Raw genomic sequence first — 19,067 nt, forward strand, 5'->3', positions numbered from 1 at the left:
TTGACAACAGTATCATCGTGGATTATTGACTCCGCTGCTACTAATCATATTTGCTGCTCCTTGACTGGTTTTAGGAAAAGCAAAAGCTTAGAGGATGGTGGCTTCTGCTTCAAGTGGGGTGATCGGAGCGTGGTGTGTGCGAAGGCTGTGGGATCCATGACGCTACCTTTTGAAGACCGCACTTTAAATTTGAATAATGTTTATTATGTTCCTTCCTTATGGAAAAACCTAATATCTGTTGCTCAACTTTTCGAGCAAGATTATTATTTAAAGTTTATAAAGAATGGAATTCGTATTTCTTTTTCAAATTCTTTTGTCACTGATGCTTGTATGAAGAAGTCTTTTTTTACATTTATCCCACTCAGCCTTCTCTTTTAGACACTGAAATAGATAATTATCTAGTTAGGGAGCCAAAGAGGATCATACTATCTGAATCCTCCAATCTAATAAAATCAACATATCTCTGGCACTTAAGACTTGGTCAAATCAGTCTAGATAGGATTAAGAGACTTGTGAGGGACGGTCCGCTCCAAGCCTCTGCAATAGGTTCACTACCTACTTGTGAATCTTGCATAGAAGGAAAAATGACCAAGCGACCTTTCTCTGATATGGGTCGAAGAGCCACTGAGTTGCTTGAACTAGTACATTCTGATATATATGTGGTACGCCCAGTCAACAGGCACGTGGAGGATACGAATACTTCGTTACCTTCACTGATGATTACTTAAGATACGGTTTTGTCTATTTGCTCAAACACAAATCCGAGACCTTTAACGTATTTAAGGTCTTTAGGGCTTTAGTGGAAAAGAAAACTGGCAAAGTGATCAAAACCCTTCAATATGATCGAGTTGCTGAGTATATGTCTGGAGAGTTCGATGAATAATTTCTTAAAGAAGAAGGTATCGCTTCTCAGCTTACCGCACCTGGCACACCCCAACAAAACGGAGTGTCAGAGAGAAGAAACCAAACTCGTATGGAGATGGTTAGATCAATGATGAGTTACTCATCACTCTCTCTTTCCTTATGTGGATATGCCCTCGAAACAGCCGCTTACATTCTAGCCAAGTTCCGTCTAAAACGGTTCCTGGTACTCCTTATGAATGATGGACTGGCAGTAAAGTAAATCTTGGCCGCATCAAAATTTGGGGTTGCCCCGCACACGTGCTGAGGCAAAAGACTAGCAAGCTAGCTAGTAGGTCAGAATTGTGTCTGTTCGTTGGATATCCAAAGGAAACCAAAGGTTTCATATTTTATAGTCCCGAGGACGATAAGACTTTCGTTAGCACGAATGCTCGTTTCCTTGAGGAGGACTTTATGAAAGATGTAAAACCTACAAGTAAAATTACGCTTGAAGAAAAGTTGGGTGAGGAAGCTTCTACCTCATCTGTAAGAACTGTTCATACTTAAACACAAACCTAACTCATTAGAATCTCGTCAAGTAGTACTTCAATGTAGTGGGAGGGCTACTCAAAAGCCTGACAGGTACATGACCTATGGAGACAGTCTCGTAGCCGTCTCCGACATGGATGACCCTGTTTCCTATAGCCAAGTGATGGCTTGTTCTGAATCAAACCTTTGGCTTGACGCCATGAAAGTTGATAAGCACTCAATGTATGTCAACAAATCTGGAAACTTGTAGACCTTCCTGAAGGGATTAAACCCGTAGGGTGTAAGTGGATATACAAGAAGAAAAGGGGTCCGGATGGGAACATCGAGACGTTCAAAGCACGATTTGTGGCTAAAAGGTATACCCAACAAGAAGGGATTGACTATGAAGAAACCTTATCCCCGGTTGCGATGCTTAAATCCATCCGCATACTTCTATCCATAGCTGCAGCTCTCGACTATTAGATCTGGCAAATGGATGTCAAGACTGCCTTCCTAATGGTAATCTTGACGAGTGCATTTATATGGCTAAACCAGACGGTTTCGTTGATAAAAGACAAGAGACAAAGGTTTGTGAGTTACTTAAGTCTATTTATGGACTAAAGCAAGCATCTAGGTCATGGAATATTAGATTCGTTGAAACTATGAAAAGCTTTGGCTTTGAACTGTCAATAGATTAGCCTTGTGTTTACAAGTTAATACACGAAGGCAAAGTTGTGTTTCTAGTACTATATGTCGATGATATTTTGCTCATAGGTAATGATGTGGGTAAATTATTTGAGGTTAAGGTCTGGCTAGCAAAGCAATTCGATATGAAGGAGCTAGGAGAATCCGCGTACATTATGGGGATCCAAATCTTTCGAGATATGAAGAACCGGACTATGTCGCTCTCTAGAGCATCTTATATTGATAAGGTGATGGATTGCTTCTCAATGAAAGACTCCAGGAAGGGCCAAACAGCCTTTAGGCATGGAATCTCACTCTCTACGGACCAGTCTCCCAAGACTACACAAGAGATTGAGGACACGAGAAAAATTAGTTACGCCTTAGTCGTAGGAAGTCTCATGTATGCTATGCTTTGCACTAGACCTGACATCTATTTCGCAGTTGGCATAGTTAGCCATTTCCAATCCAAACCTAGACCTGAGCACTGGATTGCTGTTAAGAATGTTCTTAAGTATCTTCGAAGAACTAGGAAATTGATGCTTACATACTCAAGTACTAACCTGACTATGACGGGATATAATGACTCCGATTTTCAAGCGGATAAGGATTCCAGGAAATCCACTTTGGGATCTATGTTCATCCTTAATGGTGGAGCTGCTGTGTGGAGGAGTATTAAGCAATCTTGCATTGCTGACTCCACAAAGCAGAATATGTGGCTGCTTGTGAAGCATCCAAAGAGGCTGTATGGCTTAGAAAATTCCTTAAGTATTTGGAAGTTGTTCCAAACGTCGACGAGCCCATGAACCTTTATTGTGATAATAGTGGGGCTGTCGCTAACTCAAAGGAACCTCGAAGCCATAAGCGCTCTAAACATATTGAGAGGAAATACCATTTTATTCGAGAGATCGTGCAGCGAGGAGACGTGGGTGTGAAGAAGATCTCAATGTTGGACAGCTTAGCAGATCCATTCACCAAGGCCCTAGCGAACAAGGTCTTCGACCAACATCGAGAGGGATTAGGTATGAAGGACTAAACACATATACTTTGAGTCAAGTGAGAGTTTGTTGTCAATTGTGCCCACAAGAAGAGTTATAGTCTTTACTTTTATACATTTGATGTAATAAAGTCTCACGAAGACTCTTGCTTGTAATTTCTTATTCATTAATAAAAAGTTTAAACGTTCATTCATTATTCCTTGTGTGAAGCATTATGATAAAACCTTAGTCTTTAGTCCATAAACAAACCTAACAACACATGAAGAGAGAAATGTAGATTTGCGTGAACAAACTGTTTATGGTTTGGTTAAAACGATATATTCGCAATCTAAGTGTAAAAGGACTATTGACCTCAGTACGATTGTTAGGATCATCTATGATGTCTGTTATGGGACATTGAGAGTTGCAGTCTCTATAGTTCTTCTAGGTATCTTTTGAACGTCCCAAAATGTTGTCGCTGATTTTTTGGACAACTATTTAGGAGTCAAAGGCGGTTAGACCCTAGGCGAGACCAAGTGGTCTCGTCTTGACTCGAGCATGTCGGACTTGATATCTCAAGTCGTCCCTTAGCTGTTGGTGATGTCTATTTCGTCCAGGCACCTGAAAAGCAAGCTGGAAGGTGTGAACTACAAAGGGAAAACAGGGGGGTTGCCCCTGTTTACCTCTCCGACGCTCAACATTAGTAGGATTGAGGTGGATAAAGAGGGTTTAGGTGTTTAGAGGCCGAGACTTAAGAGAAACGAGCGAGGTACGAGTTCGGCAGTGTTTCAGTACTCAAGAATGGATTACCTGGACCAGGGGAGGGACCCCGGTATTTATAGGCGACCAAGGGGCATTTGGGCAACCCCTTGGCCGAGGATGGCCGATGGCCGGGGATAGCATGGGCTCAGCCATTGGCCGAGGATAGCATAGGCTCGGCCATTGGCCAAGGATGGCCGATGGCCGAGGATAGCATGGGCTCGGCCATTGGCCGAGGATAGCATAGGCTCGGCCATTGGCCGAGGATAGCATGGTCTCGGCCATTGGCCGAGGATAGCCGAGCTCGGCCTTTGGCCTAGGCTATTGGGCTGATGGCCGATGATAGCCAAGCTCGGCCTTTGGCCGGGGCTATCGGGCTGATGGCCGAAGATAGCCAAGCTCAGCCTTTGGCCGAGGCTATTAGGCCGAGGTCGAGCTCATGAGGCCAAGTGGAGATCGATCTCATGAGGCCGAGTGGAGGTCGAGCTCATGAGGCCGAGTGGAGGTCGAGCTCATGAGGCCGAGGTCGAGCTCATGAGGCCGAGTGGAGGTTGAGCTCATGAGGCCGAGTGGAGGTCGAGCTCATGAGGCCGAGAGGAGGCCGAGCCCTGGTGGACCGGTCTTTGGCCTCTCGACCATGGGACCCCACGGGCGCCCGCGGGCGCGGTCGACCCGGAACGGGCCGACAACATTAGCCCCCCGAGTTTGCGGTCGAGCGTGGGTCGAGTGGAAACTCAATGCTTACGCCGGCGTGCGAACGCGGGACGAATGCTCTTGGGTTTGCGAGCGTGCCGCAAGAGGGCTTTTAATGCATCGCGAGGGAAAGCCTCTGTGCGTCGCGAGGGACGGCCTTTGTGCGTCGCCAGGGACGGCCTTTGTGCGTCCCCAGGGACGGCTTTTGCGTGTCAAGAGGGACGGCCTTTGTGCGTCGTGAGGGATGGCTTTATTGCGTCACGAGGGACGGCTTTATGCGTGTCTTATGTTCTCGACATACCATCGTAGTCGATTCGCCCGGTTTTGTCGGTGCGCGTCTTACTTTCTCGACTTTCCAGTGAAGGCGTAATCGATTTGCGCGACTCGGGCCTCGGGGGGCCCCGGTGTCACGTTCGTGTGACCGGGTTTCCCACGGACGCTGGCTTGACCAGATACGTCCGGCGGACGCAAGCCTTTGAAACCCATTTGTGACTCACTGCCTTTCAGCTCACGAACTGGGCGGCGAGCGTGGTGCCACACTTGTGTGGCAGGGTTTCCCGTGGACGCTGGCTAGACCAGATACGTCCGGCGGACGCAAGCCTTTGAAACCCATTTGTGATTTGCTGCCTTTCGGCTCACGAGCTGGGCGGCGAGCGCGGTGCCACATTTGTGTGGCCGGGTTTCCCGTGGACGCTGGCTAGACCAGATACGTCCGGCGAACGCAAGCCTTTGAACACCATTTGTGATTCGCTGCCTTTCGGCTCACGAGCTGGGCGGAGAGCGCGGTGCCACATTTGTGTGGTCGGGTTTCCCGGGGACGTTGGCTAGACCAGATACGTCCGGCGGACGCAAGCCTTTGAAACCCATTTGTGACTCGCTGCCTTTCGGCTCACGAACTGGGCGGCGAGCGCGGTGCCACATTTGTGTGGCCGAGTTTCCCGTGGGCACTGGCGAGACCAGTTACGTCCAGCGGACGCAAGCCTTTGAAACCCATTTGTGACTCGTAGCCTTTCGGCTCACGAGCTGGGCGGCGAGCGTGGTGCCACATTTGTGTGGCCGGGTTTCCCGTGGACGCTGGCTAGACCAGGTACGTCCGGCGGACGCAAGCCTTTGAAACCCATTTGTGACTCGCTGCCTTTCGGCTCACGAGTTGGGCGGCGAGCGCGGTGCCACATTTGCGTGGCCGGGTTTCCCGTGGAATCTGGCTAGACCAGGTACATCCGGCGGACGCAAGCCTTTGAAACCCATTTGTGACTCGCTGCCTTTCGGCTCACGAGCTGGGCGGCGAGCGCGGTGCCACATTTGTGTGGCCGGGTTTCCCGTGGACGCTGGCTAGACCAGGTACGTCCGGCGGACTCAAGCCTTTGAAAACAATTTGTGACTCGCTGCCTTTCGGCTCACGAGCTGGGCGGCGAGCGCGGTGCCACATTTGTGTGGCCGAGTTTCCCGTGGACGCTGGCTAGACCAGGTACGTCCGACGGACTCAAGCCTTCGAAACCCATATGTGACTTGCTGCCTTTCGGCTCACGAGCTGGGCGGCGAGCGCGGTGCCACATTTGTGTGGCCATTCCACCTCACAAGCGTGGCACCCTTGGGTGCGCGTGTCGTGTGATAGGCGGGGTTAGGTGTAGACTTGATCCCCCGGCGAGGGTGGCACCTTAGTGCACTGGTCGCGTTTTCGGGTTGTGAATGCAACGCCATGGCGCGCGCGTCACGTTTGGGCCGTTAATTCTCTCACGAGAGCGTCGCAGAACGAATTTTGGTTCGCCGTTAGGGGTGACTTGAGCACGTCGTTAGGGGTGGCTTTTGTGTTACTTGTATCAGAGCACACAGGTTTGTCATTGAGATCTGTGAGTCTACCGTCGTCCAGTGACTCAAGAGGTTATGCATGTTTTGCCCACGGACTTAGGGTCGACCCGCGGGCCTGCGACTCAACTCGAGGAGTGAGCTCAACTCGAGGAGCGAACTCGACTTGAGGAGGGGACTCAACTCAAGGAGTTATGCGCGAGGTCGACACAAGGACCAGTTAGCCGACTCGTGGGCTCAGAACTAAACTCGGGGAGCGACTTCACCTCGAGAAGGCAATGTGGAGTCTGCACGAGGAGTAGTTAGTCGACCCGTAGACTCGGAACTCGACTCGAGGAGTGAACTTAACTCGAGGAGCCACGTGTAGAGTGTGTTTCTCTCTGGGACCTCCGGCCTAACCCTCGGCCCCTTGAGATTTCGTTACACCTTTTTTTGTGTTTTTTTTAGAGTGAGTTTTGGTTTTATTGAGCATGGTTCCCCATTAGCCCCCCGAGTTTCTTGCGTACTCGTAGAGGAGACTAGAAATTATAATGCAATAGGATAAAGGTTTCGACGTGAAAATGTAACCTGATTACCACGTCAAAATAGTCAAAAAATTACATTCCCAGGCCATTGGCCTTATTTGAAAGTCTTAAAACTGGAAATAAAAAGACAACAATCAGGCATAAAGAAGACGGGAGTGGGCTTCTGTGGGTAGCCGAGGCTCGCCCTTGTCTTCGAGTTGGAAGATGGTGCTCACCATCTTTCCCTTGCCTTTCCCATCCACGCCGTGGATGTAGCACATCCTTGCCATCGATTGGTCCCCCAACATTATGGCAATTCCCTTGTCAGTCGGGAACTTCATCATCAAGTGGTAGGTGGACGTAATGGCCTTCAACCGATTGAGAGTCGGGCGACCGATGATGATGTTGTACGCCGAGGGTTGGTCCACGACTAGGAATGATACGATGCGAGTGACCTCGAGCCCCCCCGGTGTCCCGAAGGTGACCGGGAGGTCGATAGTGCCCTCCGTCATGACCCTCTCCTCGGAGAAGCCGAAGAGTGGGGTCGAGATTGGGGTCGGTCTCAGCCCGGTCAGCTTCATCCTGTCCAACGCCGATTTGAAGATGATGTCGGCAGAGCTGCCATTATCAATCAAGATTCTTCGGACGAGATTGTTGGCGACCGGGGCCGAGACGACTATTGCGTCATTGTGCGGGTGGAGAACTCGTGCCGCCTCTTGGCCGGTGAAGAACATGGATTCGAACGGGGCTGGGGGAGGAGCCTCGCACGTGAGGTTGATGTAGTGCGCTACCTTCCCTTAGGAGACTTCTCGCACGTACTTCTTCCTTTGCGTGCTCGAGTCCCCAAACTCTGGGCCGCCCATGATTGAGCCCACAACGTGCAGTTGTGAGCTCTCCGGTCCTTGGTTCGCCACTTGGTCTGTAACGGTTACCGTCGTCAGACCTTTCCTCTCTTGCCGCGGGCGGCTTCCGTTTGCCGCGGCCATCCTGATTGTCCTAAGGACGTACTCTTTCAGTTTCCCATCCTGAATGAGAGCTTCGATCTGGCGCTTGAGCTGGTAACACTCGGACGTCAGGTGCCCATGGTCTTGGTGGTACTCGCAGAACTTGCTTCGGTCCCGCTTTACGGGATCCTTTGTGAGCGGAGCGGGGCTCTCTAGCTTGTCACGGTGCAGAGCTAGGATCCGCTCTCGCGAAGTGTTCAGAGAGGTAAACGCCGAAAACTTTCGGAGGCTATCGACGTGCGGGGGTATAGGCCCAGGGAGGGAGTGACCGTTAGGGGTCTAGCCTTCCTTATTCCTCCTCTTTTGAGGGTCGGGATGATCTTCGTTTTGATCGTCACGGCGGCGACCGCTTAGCCCCCCGGACCTTCGACCGTCTCTGTCGTCGAAGTAGTCCTCGATTCCCATGTACGTGCGGGCTCTCGCCATTAGCTCCGCCATGTCTCACGGGACTTTTTCGACGATAGACTTGAGGAAATCGCTCGTGCGAACTCCCTCGGTGATTGCCGTGATGGCATCTTTGTCATCGAACCCCTCGACCTTGTGAGACTACGCGGTGAAGCGAGCGAGGTATTGTCTCAACGTTTCGTCTCTCCCTTGCCGTATGGAGAGGAGGTGGGTCTTTGACTTCTTTTGTGCCATAAGGGTCGCGAATCGAGCAAGGAAAGCCTCTCGTAAAGCTCGGAAAGACGAGATGCTTCCCGACCTCAGGCTTCGGAACCACTCAAACCCCGACCCCGTGAGGGTCAGGCTGAAAGCTTGACAGAGAGTGGCGTCCGTCTATCCTTGCATCGTCATCCACGTCTCGTAGTGTTGGATGTGGAAGTTTGGGTCAGTCCGTCCATCATAGGGAGGGATGGACGGCAACTTGAAGTTCCCCACGCAAGGCTGCGCGAGGATTTGAGCGGCGAAGGGAGAGTATGACTCCTCGATCCCCCCGTAAGGCCTTTGCCTCCCTGATTCCCTCATCTCGATGATTTGGTTTTGGAGGCTCTGAATCATTGTGACCATGTCAAGCCCGTTAGCCGGGCTGACCCCCGGGGCCACGGGAGTCGGCGGCTGGCGCTCGTTGGACGCTTAGTCCACGATATTGGCCTGAGGTTGGCCGAGAGTTGAGGCGGGGAACGCGTCCCTTCGAGAGTTGAGCCTTTGGCGGAGATCCTCCCCTCAGGAGTTTCTCTGCGCCGTCAAGCGCTCTCTAAGGTCCATGCTCGGCGCGTGGTGGGGCGAGTTCGCCCTTGGTCGGGCCGTGCGGCGAGCACTTCGGCTATCGGCCCCATCATCGCCCAGAGTCGCTCTCTCCTCGGCGAGGGGCCGTGTCCGGCCGCCTCTTGAAACCGAGGGGGCGAGTCCCCGAAAATGTGACCGTGCCTGTCGTCGCGACGGATGCGACGGACCGGTCAAGGCACCATTGGGCCTCTCGGGTCGCGAATGGGCGAGGCTAGGTGTCGCCTCGTCGGTCCTTGACTCCCCCACCTAGTCGGGGTCGGAGTCGTCACGGGTGGATCGATCCTCGACGTCGTAGCCGAGGAGATCGGCAATGAGCGAGCCGTCGACGCCGGGGCGGTCTAGAAGCTCTGCGAGCCGCCGAGCCGTGTCCTCTCGGAGCGCGGCCTCGGAGTTGTTCGCCGGGTCTTGGGGCTGGCTCTCGTTATCATGAGGTTGCCCTTCAAGATATTGAGCGAGGCTTCGGAGACCGTACCTCGAGCTCGTTGCTCGAGTAACGGCGGAGGTCGTCGGAATATGACTCATCTCTCGAGAGTCGTAGACGTATTGTGGGTGAGGAATGGAAGGGAGAGCGTGGTAAGGCTGGTAGTCCCCTCCTTCTAGCGCCAAAATGTTGTCGCTGTTTTTTTGGACAACTATTTAGGAGTCAAAGGCGGTTAGACCCAAGGTCGGACCAAGTGGTCTCGTCTTGACTCGAGCGTGTCGAACTTGATATCTCAAGTCGTCCCTTAGCTGTTGGTGATGTCTATTTCGTCCAGGCACCTGAAAAGCAAGCAGGAAGGTGTGAACTACAAAGGGAAAACAGCGGGGTTGCCCCTGTTTACCTCTCCGACGCTCAACATTAGTAGGATTGAGGTGGATAAAGAGGGTTTAGGTGTTTAGAGGCCGAGACGTGAGAGAAACGAGCGAGGTACGAGTTCGGCAGTGTTTCAGTACTCAAGAATGGATTACCTGGACCAGGGGAGCGACCCCGGTATTTATAGGCGACCAAGGGGCATTTGGGCAACCCCTTTGCCGAGGATGGCCGATGGCCGAGGATAGCATGGGCTCGGCCATTGGCCGAGGATAGCATAGGCTCGGCCATTGGCCAAGGATGGCCGATGGCCGAGGATAGCATGGGCTCGGCCATTGGCCGAGGATAGCATAGGCTCGGCCATTGGCCGAGGATGGCCGATGGCCGAGGATAGCATGGGCTCGGCCATTGGCCGAGGATAGCATGGGCCCGGCCATTGGCCGAGGATAGCCGAGCTCGGCCTTTGGCCGAGGCTATTGGGCTGATGGCCGAGGATAGCCAAGCTCGGCCTTTGGCCGAGGCTATCGGGCTGATGGCCGAGGATTGCCAAGCTCGGCCTTTTGCCGAGGCTATTGGGCTGAGGTCGAGCTCATGAGGCTGAGGTCGAGCTCATGAGACCGAGTGGAGATCGATCTCATGAGGCCGAGTGGAGGTCGAGCTCATGAGGCCGAGTGGAGGTCGAGCTCATGAGGCCGAGGTCGAGCTCATGAGGCCGAGTGGAGGTTGAGCTCATGAGGCCGAGTGGAGGTCGAGCTCATGAGGCCGAGTGGAGGCATCATGCTTACCTCAATCCTGAAATGAGACATGCCATTTCATAGCTTACGTATTCTCATTTGAGAAAGTCAAGAGTTCTGACTCACTATGTGATTCTGAACAGGACCTATTGGTGAAGTACTAAGTTGTGAAGATGTCATGAGTAACTTTGTGAAGTTCTCATAGATATGGAATTCATGTACAAGATTGTTGAAATGCAATGTATATCACCTCTAGCTTTGTTCCTTGGAAAGTGAATAAATGAACTGGCCAATGTCCAAATTGAGTCCTGACTCTTTTGGATGAAACAATGTGACTTGTTAACTCCTCGTCAATACTATTGTCGCTCGTTTTCAGACAACTATTTAGGAGTCCAAAGTGGTTAGACCCAAGGCCAAACCAAGTGGTCTCACTTCGGCTCGAGCGTGTCGGACTTGGTATCCCAAGTCGTCCCTTAGCAGTAGATGAAGCTCACCTCGTCTCGATACCTGAAAAGCAATAGAGAGTACGTGAACTACAAAGGGGAAACATAGGGGTTGCCTCTGTTTACCTCTACGACGCTCAACATTAGTAGGGTTGAGGTAGAATGTAGAGGGTTTGAGTGTTTAGAGGCCAAAGATGAGTGAAACGAGTGAGTTATGAATTGGACAGCGATTCGGGGCTCAAAATTGGATTAACTGGGTCAAGGAAGGGACCTTTGTATTTATAGGCGGCCAAGGGGTGTTTGGGGAACCCCTTGGCCGAGTGAACCTTTTTGGGTCGGCCATTGGCCAGCTGAAAGCTTGGGCCGGCCAATGGCCGGCTGAACATTTGAAGATTTCACTCGACCATTGGCCGAGTGGACCTACCTGGCCAGCTGAAGGTTCACTCGGCCATTGGACGAGTGAACAGCCTGGCCGGCTGAAGGTTTCACTCGGCCATTGGCCGAGTGAACCTGCCTGGCCGGCTGAGGGTTCACTCGGCCATTGGCCGAGTGAACAGCCTGGCCGGCTGAAGGTTTCACTCGGCCATTAGCCGAGTGAACCTGCCTGGCCGTCTGAAGGTTCACTCGGCCATTGGCCGAGTGAACAGCCTGGCCGGCCGAAGGTTTCACTCGGCCATTGGCCGAGTGAACCTGATTGGCCAGCTGAAGGTTCACTCGGCCATTGGCCGGGTGAACAGCCTGACCGGCTGAAGGTTCACTCGGCCATTGGCCGTGTGAATAGCCTGACCGGCTGAAGGTTTCACTCGGCCATTGGCCGAGTGAACCTGCCTGGCCGGCTGAAGGCTCACTCGACCACTGGCCTTGTTAACAGCCTGGCCGGCTGAAGGTTTCACTCGGACATTGGCCGAGTGAAGGTGTTAAACCTTCAGCCGGCCATTGGCCGGCTGACCCTTGGGTCGGCCATGGCCGGCCGAGCCTTGGGCCGGCCAATGGCCGAGGCAAGGTTTCGCCGTCCGAAGCCTCGCGCCGGTCGTGCGGGTCGAAGCGAGGGACGGCTTTTGTGCGTCGCGAGGGACGGTTTTCGACGTCTTTCGTTTTGCGTGTCTTATGTTCTCGACATACTATCGTAGTCGACTCGCACGGTTTTGTCGGTGAGCGTCTTATTTTCTCGATTTGCCGACGAGGGCGTTATCGATTTGCGCGGCTTGGCAATGCGTGGCTTATTTTCCCGACCTACCAGTGAAGGCGTGATCGATTTGCACGGTTAGATTGTGCGCGGTTTATTTTCTCGACCTACCAATGAAGGCGTGATCGATTTGCACGGCTTGGGCCTCAGGGGGCCTTGGCGTCACATTTGTGTGACTGGGTTTTCCGTGGACGCTGGCTAGACCAGTTACGTCCGGCGGGCGCATGCCTTTGAAACCCATTCGCGACTCGTTTCCCGTTGGCGCACGAGCTGGGCGGCGAGCGTGGTGCCACATTTGTGTGACCATGTTTTCCGTGGACGCTGGCTAGACTGCTTACGTCTGGCAGGCGCAGGCCTCTGAAACCCATTTGTGACTCGTTGCCCATTGGCGCACGAGCTGGGCGTCGAGCGTGGTGCTACATTTGTGTGACCATGTTTTCCGTGGACGCTGGCTAGACCAGTTACGTCCGGCGGGCGCAGGCCTTTGAAACCCATTTGTGACTCGTTGCCCATTGGCGCACGAGCTGGGCGGCGAGCGTGGTGCCACATTTGTGTGACCATGTTTTCCGTGGACGCTGGCTAGACCAGTTACGTCCGGCGGGCATAGGCCTTTGAAACCCATTTGTGACTCGTTGCCCATTGGCGCAGGAGCTGGGCGGCGAGTGTGGTACCTCATTTGTGTGACCATGTTTTCCGTGAACGCTGGCTAGACCAGTTACGTCCGGCGGGCACATGCCTTTGAAACCCATTTGTGACTCGCTTTCTATTGGCGCACGAGCTGGGCAGCGAGCGTGGTGCTACATTTGTGTGACCATGTTTTCCGTGGACGCTGGCTAGACCAGTTACGTCCGGCGGGCGCAGGCCTTTGAAACCCATTTGTGACTCGTTGCCAATTGGCGCACGAGCTGGGCGGCAAGCGTGGTGCCACATTTGTGTGACCATGTTTTCCGTGGACGTTGGCTAGACCAGTTACGTCCGGCGGGCGCAGGCCTTTGAAACCAATTTGTGACTCGCTGCCTATTCGCGCACGAGCTGGGCGGCGAGCGCGACCATGCCACCTCATGAGCGCGGCACTCTTGGGTGTGCGTGTCATGTGATAGGCGGGGTTAGGTGTAGACTTGATCCCCCGGCGAGTGTGGCACCTTAGTGTCCTGGTCGCGTTTTCGAGTTGAGTCTCTGGGAGTGAACTCAACTCGAGGAGTCACGTGGAGTCGGCACGAGGAGTGGTTGGCCGACTCGTGGACTCGGAACTCAACTCGAGGAGTGATGTAGAGTCGGCACGAGGAGTTATGTAAATTGTCTCTCTTTGGGACCTCTGGCCTCACCATCGGCCACCTGAGACTTTGTTATATATTTTTTTTTGTTTTGATTTAGTATTGCTCCCTGTTAGCCCCCCGAGTTTCTTGTGTACTCGTAGAGGAGACTAGAAATTATAATGCAACAGGATAAAGGTTTCGATGCGAAATGTAATCTGATTACCATGTCAAAATAGTCAAAAATTACATTCCCCGTCCATTGGCCTTATTTGAAATTTGAAATTGCCTTAAAACCGGAAATAAAATGACAACAATCAGGCATAAAGAAAATGGGAGCAAGCTCCTACTGGTAGTCGCGGCTTGACCTCGTCTCCGAGCTGGAAGATGGTGCTCACCATCTTTCCCTTTCCTTTCCCGTCCACGCCTTGGATGTAGCACATCCTTGCCATCGATTGGTCTCCCAACATTACGGCAATTCCCTTATCAGTCGGGAACTTCATCATCAAGTGGTAGGTGGACGTAATGGCCTTCAACCGATTGAGGGTCGGGCGGCCGATGATGATATTGTATGTTGAGGGCTGATCCACGACCAGGAACGACACGATGTGGGTGACCTCGAGCCCCCCCGGTGTCCCGAAGGTGACCGGGAGGTCGATGGTTCCCTCCGTCATGACCCTTTCCCCGGAGAAGCCGAAGAGTGGGTACGAGATCGGGGTCGGTCTCATCCCGGATAGCTTCATCTTGTCCAACGCCGACTTGAAGATTATATCGGTGGAGCTTCCATTGTCGATTAGGATTCTCCGGACGAGGTTGTTGGCGACCGGGGCCGAGACGACTATCGCATCGTTGTGCGGATGGAGAACTCGCACCGCCTCTTGGCCGGTGAAGAACATGGACTCGAATGGGGCTGGTGGAGGAGCCTCGTACGTGTGGTTGATGTAGTGCGCTATCTTCCCTTGGGAGACTTCTCGCACGTACTTCTTCCTTTGCGTGCTCGAGTCTCCGAACTCCAGGCCGCCCATGATCGAGCCTACGACGTGGAGCTGCGAGCTCCCTGGTTCTTCGGTTGCTGCTTGGTCCGTAACTGTTACCGTGGCCGGACCTTTTCTTTCTTGCTGCGGGCGCTCCCCGCGAGCCGCGGCCGTCCCGATCGTTCTAAGGACGTATTCTTTTAACTTCCCATCCTGAATGAGGGCTTCGATCTGGCGCTTGAGCTGGTAATACTCGGACGTCAGGTGCCCATGGTCTTGGTGGAATTCACAGAACTTGCCTCGGTCCCGCTTCGCGGGATCCTTTGTGAGTGGAGCGGGGCTTCCTAGCTCGTCGCGGTGCAAAGCTAGGATACGCTCTCGCGAAGTGTTCAGAGGGGTAAACGCCGAAAACTTTCGGAAGCTATCGATGTGCGGGGGTCTAGGCCCTGGGAGGGAGTGAACGTTAGGGGCCTGGCCTCCCTTGTTCCTCCTCTTTCGAGGGTCGGGACGATCTTCGTCTTGATCATCGCGGCGGCGACCGCTATGCCCCTCCGACTTTCAGCCGTCTCCGCCGTCGAGGTAGTCCTCGATTCCTATGTAGGTGCGGGCTCTTGACATTAGCTCCGTCATGTCCCGCGGGACCTTTCCAACAATAGACTTGAGGAAGTCGCTCATGCGAGCTCCCTCGGTGATGGCCGTGATGGCGTCCTTGTCGTCGAACCCTTCGACGTTGTGGGACTCCTCGGTGAAACGTGCGAGGTATTCCCTCAAGGTCTCGTCTCTCCCCTGTCGAATAGATAGGAGGTAGGTCTTCGATTTCTTTTGCGCCACGAGTGTCGCGAAACGAGCAAGGAAAGCCTCTCGTAAGGCCCGGAAGGACGGGATGCTTCCCGGTCTCAAGCTCCGGAACCACTCAAATCCCGACCCCGTGAGGGTCAGGCTGAAGGCTTGACAGAGCGTGGCATCCGACTGTCCTTGCATTGTCATCCACATCTCGTAGTGCTGGATGTGGAAGTTTGGCTCCGTCAGCCCATCATAGGGAGGGATGGACGGCAGTTTGAAGTTCCCCACGCAAGGTTGCGCGAGGATTTGAGCGGCGAAGGGAGAGTATGACTCCTCAATCCCTCCGTACAGCCTTTGCCTCCCCGACTCCCTCATCTCGATGATTTGATTCTAGAGGCTTTGAATCATCGTGACCATGTCGAGCCCGTTAGTTGGGCTGACCGCCGGGACCGCGGGAGTCGCTTGTTGGCGCTCGTTGGACGCTTGGTCCCCGGCGTTGGCCTTAGGTCGGCCGAGAGTCGTGGCGGGGAGTGCGTCCCTCCGAGAGTTGAGCCTTTGGTGGAGATCCTCCCCTCGGGAGTTTCTCTGCGCCGTTAGGCGTTCTCTAAGGTCCGCGCTCGGCGCTTGGCGAGGCGAGGCCGCTCTTTGCCGGATTGTCCGGCGGGCGCTTCGGCAATCGGCCCCATCGTCCGCCAAGGTCGCTCTCTCCCCGGCGAGGGGCCGTGTCCGGCCGCCTCTTGAAACCGAGGGGGCGAGTCCTCGGGAGTGTGGCCGCGCTTGTTGCCGCGCCGGGCGCAATGGTCCGGCCAAGCCGCCGTTCATCCTCTCGGACCGCGACGGAGCGAGGCTTGGCGTCGCCTCGTCGGTTCTTGACTCCCCCACATAGTTGGGGTCGGAGTCGTCCCGGGCGGATCTATCCTCGACTTCGTAGCCGAGGAGGTTGGCGACGAGCGAGCCGTCGACGCCGGGATGGTCTAGAAGCTCCGCGAGCCGCCGAGCCGTTACCTCTCGGAGCACGGCCTCGGGGTCGTTCACCGAGTCTTGGGGCTGGCTCTCGTTATCACGAGGTTGCCCTCCAAGACGGTGCGCGAGGTTTCAGAGACCGTACCTCGGGCTCGTCGCTCGAGTACGAACGGAGGTAGTGGGAATGTGACTCATCTCTCGAGACTTTTGTCGCCGAAGGTAGAAGAAGAGTGGTAGAGGGAATTTGTCACCAAGGTCGGGAGATCCCCTCCATATAGCGCCAAAATGTTGTCGCTCGTTTTCTATCAACTATTTAGGAGCCCAAAGTGGTTAGACCCAAGGCCAGACCAAGTGGTCTCACTTCGGCTCGAGCGTGTCGGACTTGGTATCCCAAGTCGTCCCTTAATTGTAGATGAAGCTCACCCCGTCTCGATACCTGAAAAGCAATAGAGAGTACGTGAACTACAAAGGGGAAACAGAGGGGTTGCTTTTGTTTACCTCTCCGACGCTCAACATTAGTAGGGTTGAGGTAGAATGTAGAGGGTTTGAGTGTTTAGAGACCAAAGATAAGTGAAACGAGTGAGTTATGAATTGGACAGCGTTTCGGGGCTCAAAATTGGATTACCTGGGTCAAGGGAGGGACCCTTGTATTTATAGGCGGCCGAGGGGTGTTTGGGGAATCCCTTGGCCGAGTGAACCTTTTTGGGTCCGCCATTGGCCGGCTGAACATTTGAAGATTTCACTCGGCCATTGGCCGAGTGAACCTGCCTGGCCGGCTGAAGGTTAACTCGGCCATTGGCCGAGTGAACAGCCTGGCCGGCTGAAGGTTTCACTCGGCCATTGGCCGAGTGAACCTGCCTGGCCGGCTGAGGGTTCACTCGGCCATTGGCCGAGTGAACAGCCTGGCCGGCTGAAGGTTTCACTCGGCCATTGGCCGAGTGAACCTGCCTGGCCGGCTGAAGGTTCACTCGGCCATTGTCGAGAGAATAGCCTGGCCGGCCGAAGGTTTCACTCGGCCATTGGCCGAGTAAACCTGCCTGGCCGGCTGAAGGTTCACTCGGCCATTGGCCGAGTGAACAACCTGACCGGCTGAAGGTTTCACTCGGCCATTGGCCGAGTGAACCTGCCTGGCCGGCTGAAGGTTCACTCGGCCATTGGCCGAGTGAACAACTTGGCCGGCTGAAGGTTTCACTCGGCCATTGGCCGAGTGAACCTGCCTGGCCGGCTGAAGGCTCACTCGGCCACTGGTCGAGTGAACAGCCTGGCCGGCTGAAGGTTTCACTCGGCCATTGGCCGAGTGAAGGTGCTGAACCTTCAGCCGGCCATTGGCCGGCTGACCCTTGGGTCGGCCATGGCCGACCGAGCCTGACCTTTGGGCCGGCCATTGGCCGGCTGAGCCTTGGGCCGGCCATGGGTTGGCTAAGTCTTGGGCCGGCCATGGCCGGCCGAGCCTTGGGCGGGCCATGGGTTGGCCGAGCCTTGGGCCGACCAATGGCCGAGGCAAGGTTTCGCCATCCAAAGCCTCGCGCCGGTCGTGCGGGTCGAAGTGACTCCTTTGTCATCGTTGGTCCGAGACGGGCCGATAACAAATGCATTGTTTCTAACTTATTCACAAGCGACAACGGAGTTGAGGAAATAACAGCTAGAAGGGTAAAATGGTAATTTTGTAAATTCCGACTAGCTGATGATATTCATGAAGGGTAAATATAGATAATATTCAGTTGATCCACTCATTACAATTAGGTTGAATTCTTGAGTAGAAAATAAATTCATTTGAACCGAGAGATTTTTAGTGTCAACTCTTTAGCGGAGTCAGTTGACATTAAACTAAACTTGGAAAAGGTTTGTGAGCTTTTGAGTCCAAGTATTTAGCTCAAGCTTTGTTCATTTGGATCCATGAGGTCACTCTCACAAATCATATCGAGTAGGAATAGTTAAACTAGAAGCTAAGTCAAAACCAGAACGAGACAAGTTTTACGAAAATTATCAAAAGGGTAATTTTGTCTTTTTGGACATAGCATGAAATGAATGTCAATAAATTTTTTGACATGGTCATATGATGACTTGAAACCACTCGGCCAAGTTAAAATTATTTGGGCCTTGTGGATTAATTTCATTTCATAGGATTTTATTGAAAATTCTTAATGGGCTTTTCTTATGTTGTCATCAACAAATGAAGAAAAATCTAGAAGCCCCTTCTAGATGTGTTGCACACCCAACCCTAGTGTGAAAGAGAGTTTATTTTGTGCATTAATGTATGAAGATACTTGCCAAAAGGAAAATAGGAAACAAATTTTCTCCAAGAGGAAAGTATAGGGGGCGACCAACTAGAGTCAAGGGAGAAGCAAAACAAAAGAGGAAACAAATCCAAGGCTTCTAGAAGCCCCCTCCTGGCCGTGTGACTTGTGTGGAATAAAGGCAAAATTTGCTCATGAATATGTGATATTATATAGAAGAGGAAACTACATTATTGAAGGTAATACCTCTCCTATAAATAGAGCCCTCATTCCTCACATTTCATTCATCCCACATAAGTTAGAGATTGAGAGCTTCTCTCTCTAGAACTTGTGGTTGCCGCCCCTTCCCTCTCTCTCTCTACTTTTCTTTTCGTTTTTCTTTTGGCATCTAGGTCCACAATTGACCTAGTGTTTTAGCTCTCCGACTCTAAGACTTGTTCTTGAGTCGTCGTGTTTAAAAGTGCCCACACACTAATTCCTTTTTTTCTCCAGTGATTCTTGTGATAGAAACTTTCGTGGTAGCTCGAGTTCCCGAAGAAAGAAAAGAGACGTGTTGCGAGGGAGACGAACTTTTCAACCTTCCAAAGGCTTCTCAACGTTCAAGCTTGTCAAAGGTTAGTACACATCTATTGCTCTTTTATATTTTTAATTTATATGTACTTGCTCTTTGTCTAGGTTAGTAAAAT

The sequence above is a fragment of the Urtica dioica genome, chromosome 7, assembly GCF_054948205.1.
Source record: "Urtica dioica subsp. dioica isolate 48M chromosome 7, U.dioica_male_clone48M_v1_H2, whole genome shotgun sequence".
Lineage (NCBI taxonomy): Eukaryota > Viridiplantae > Streptophyta > Magnoliopsida > Rosales > Urticaceae > Urtica > Urtica dioica.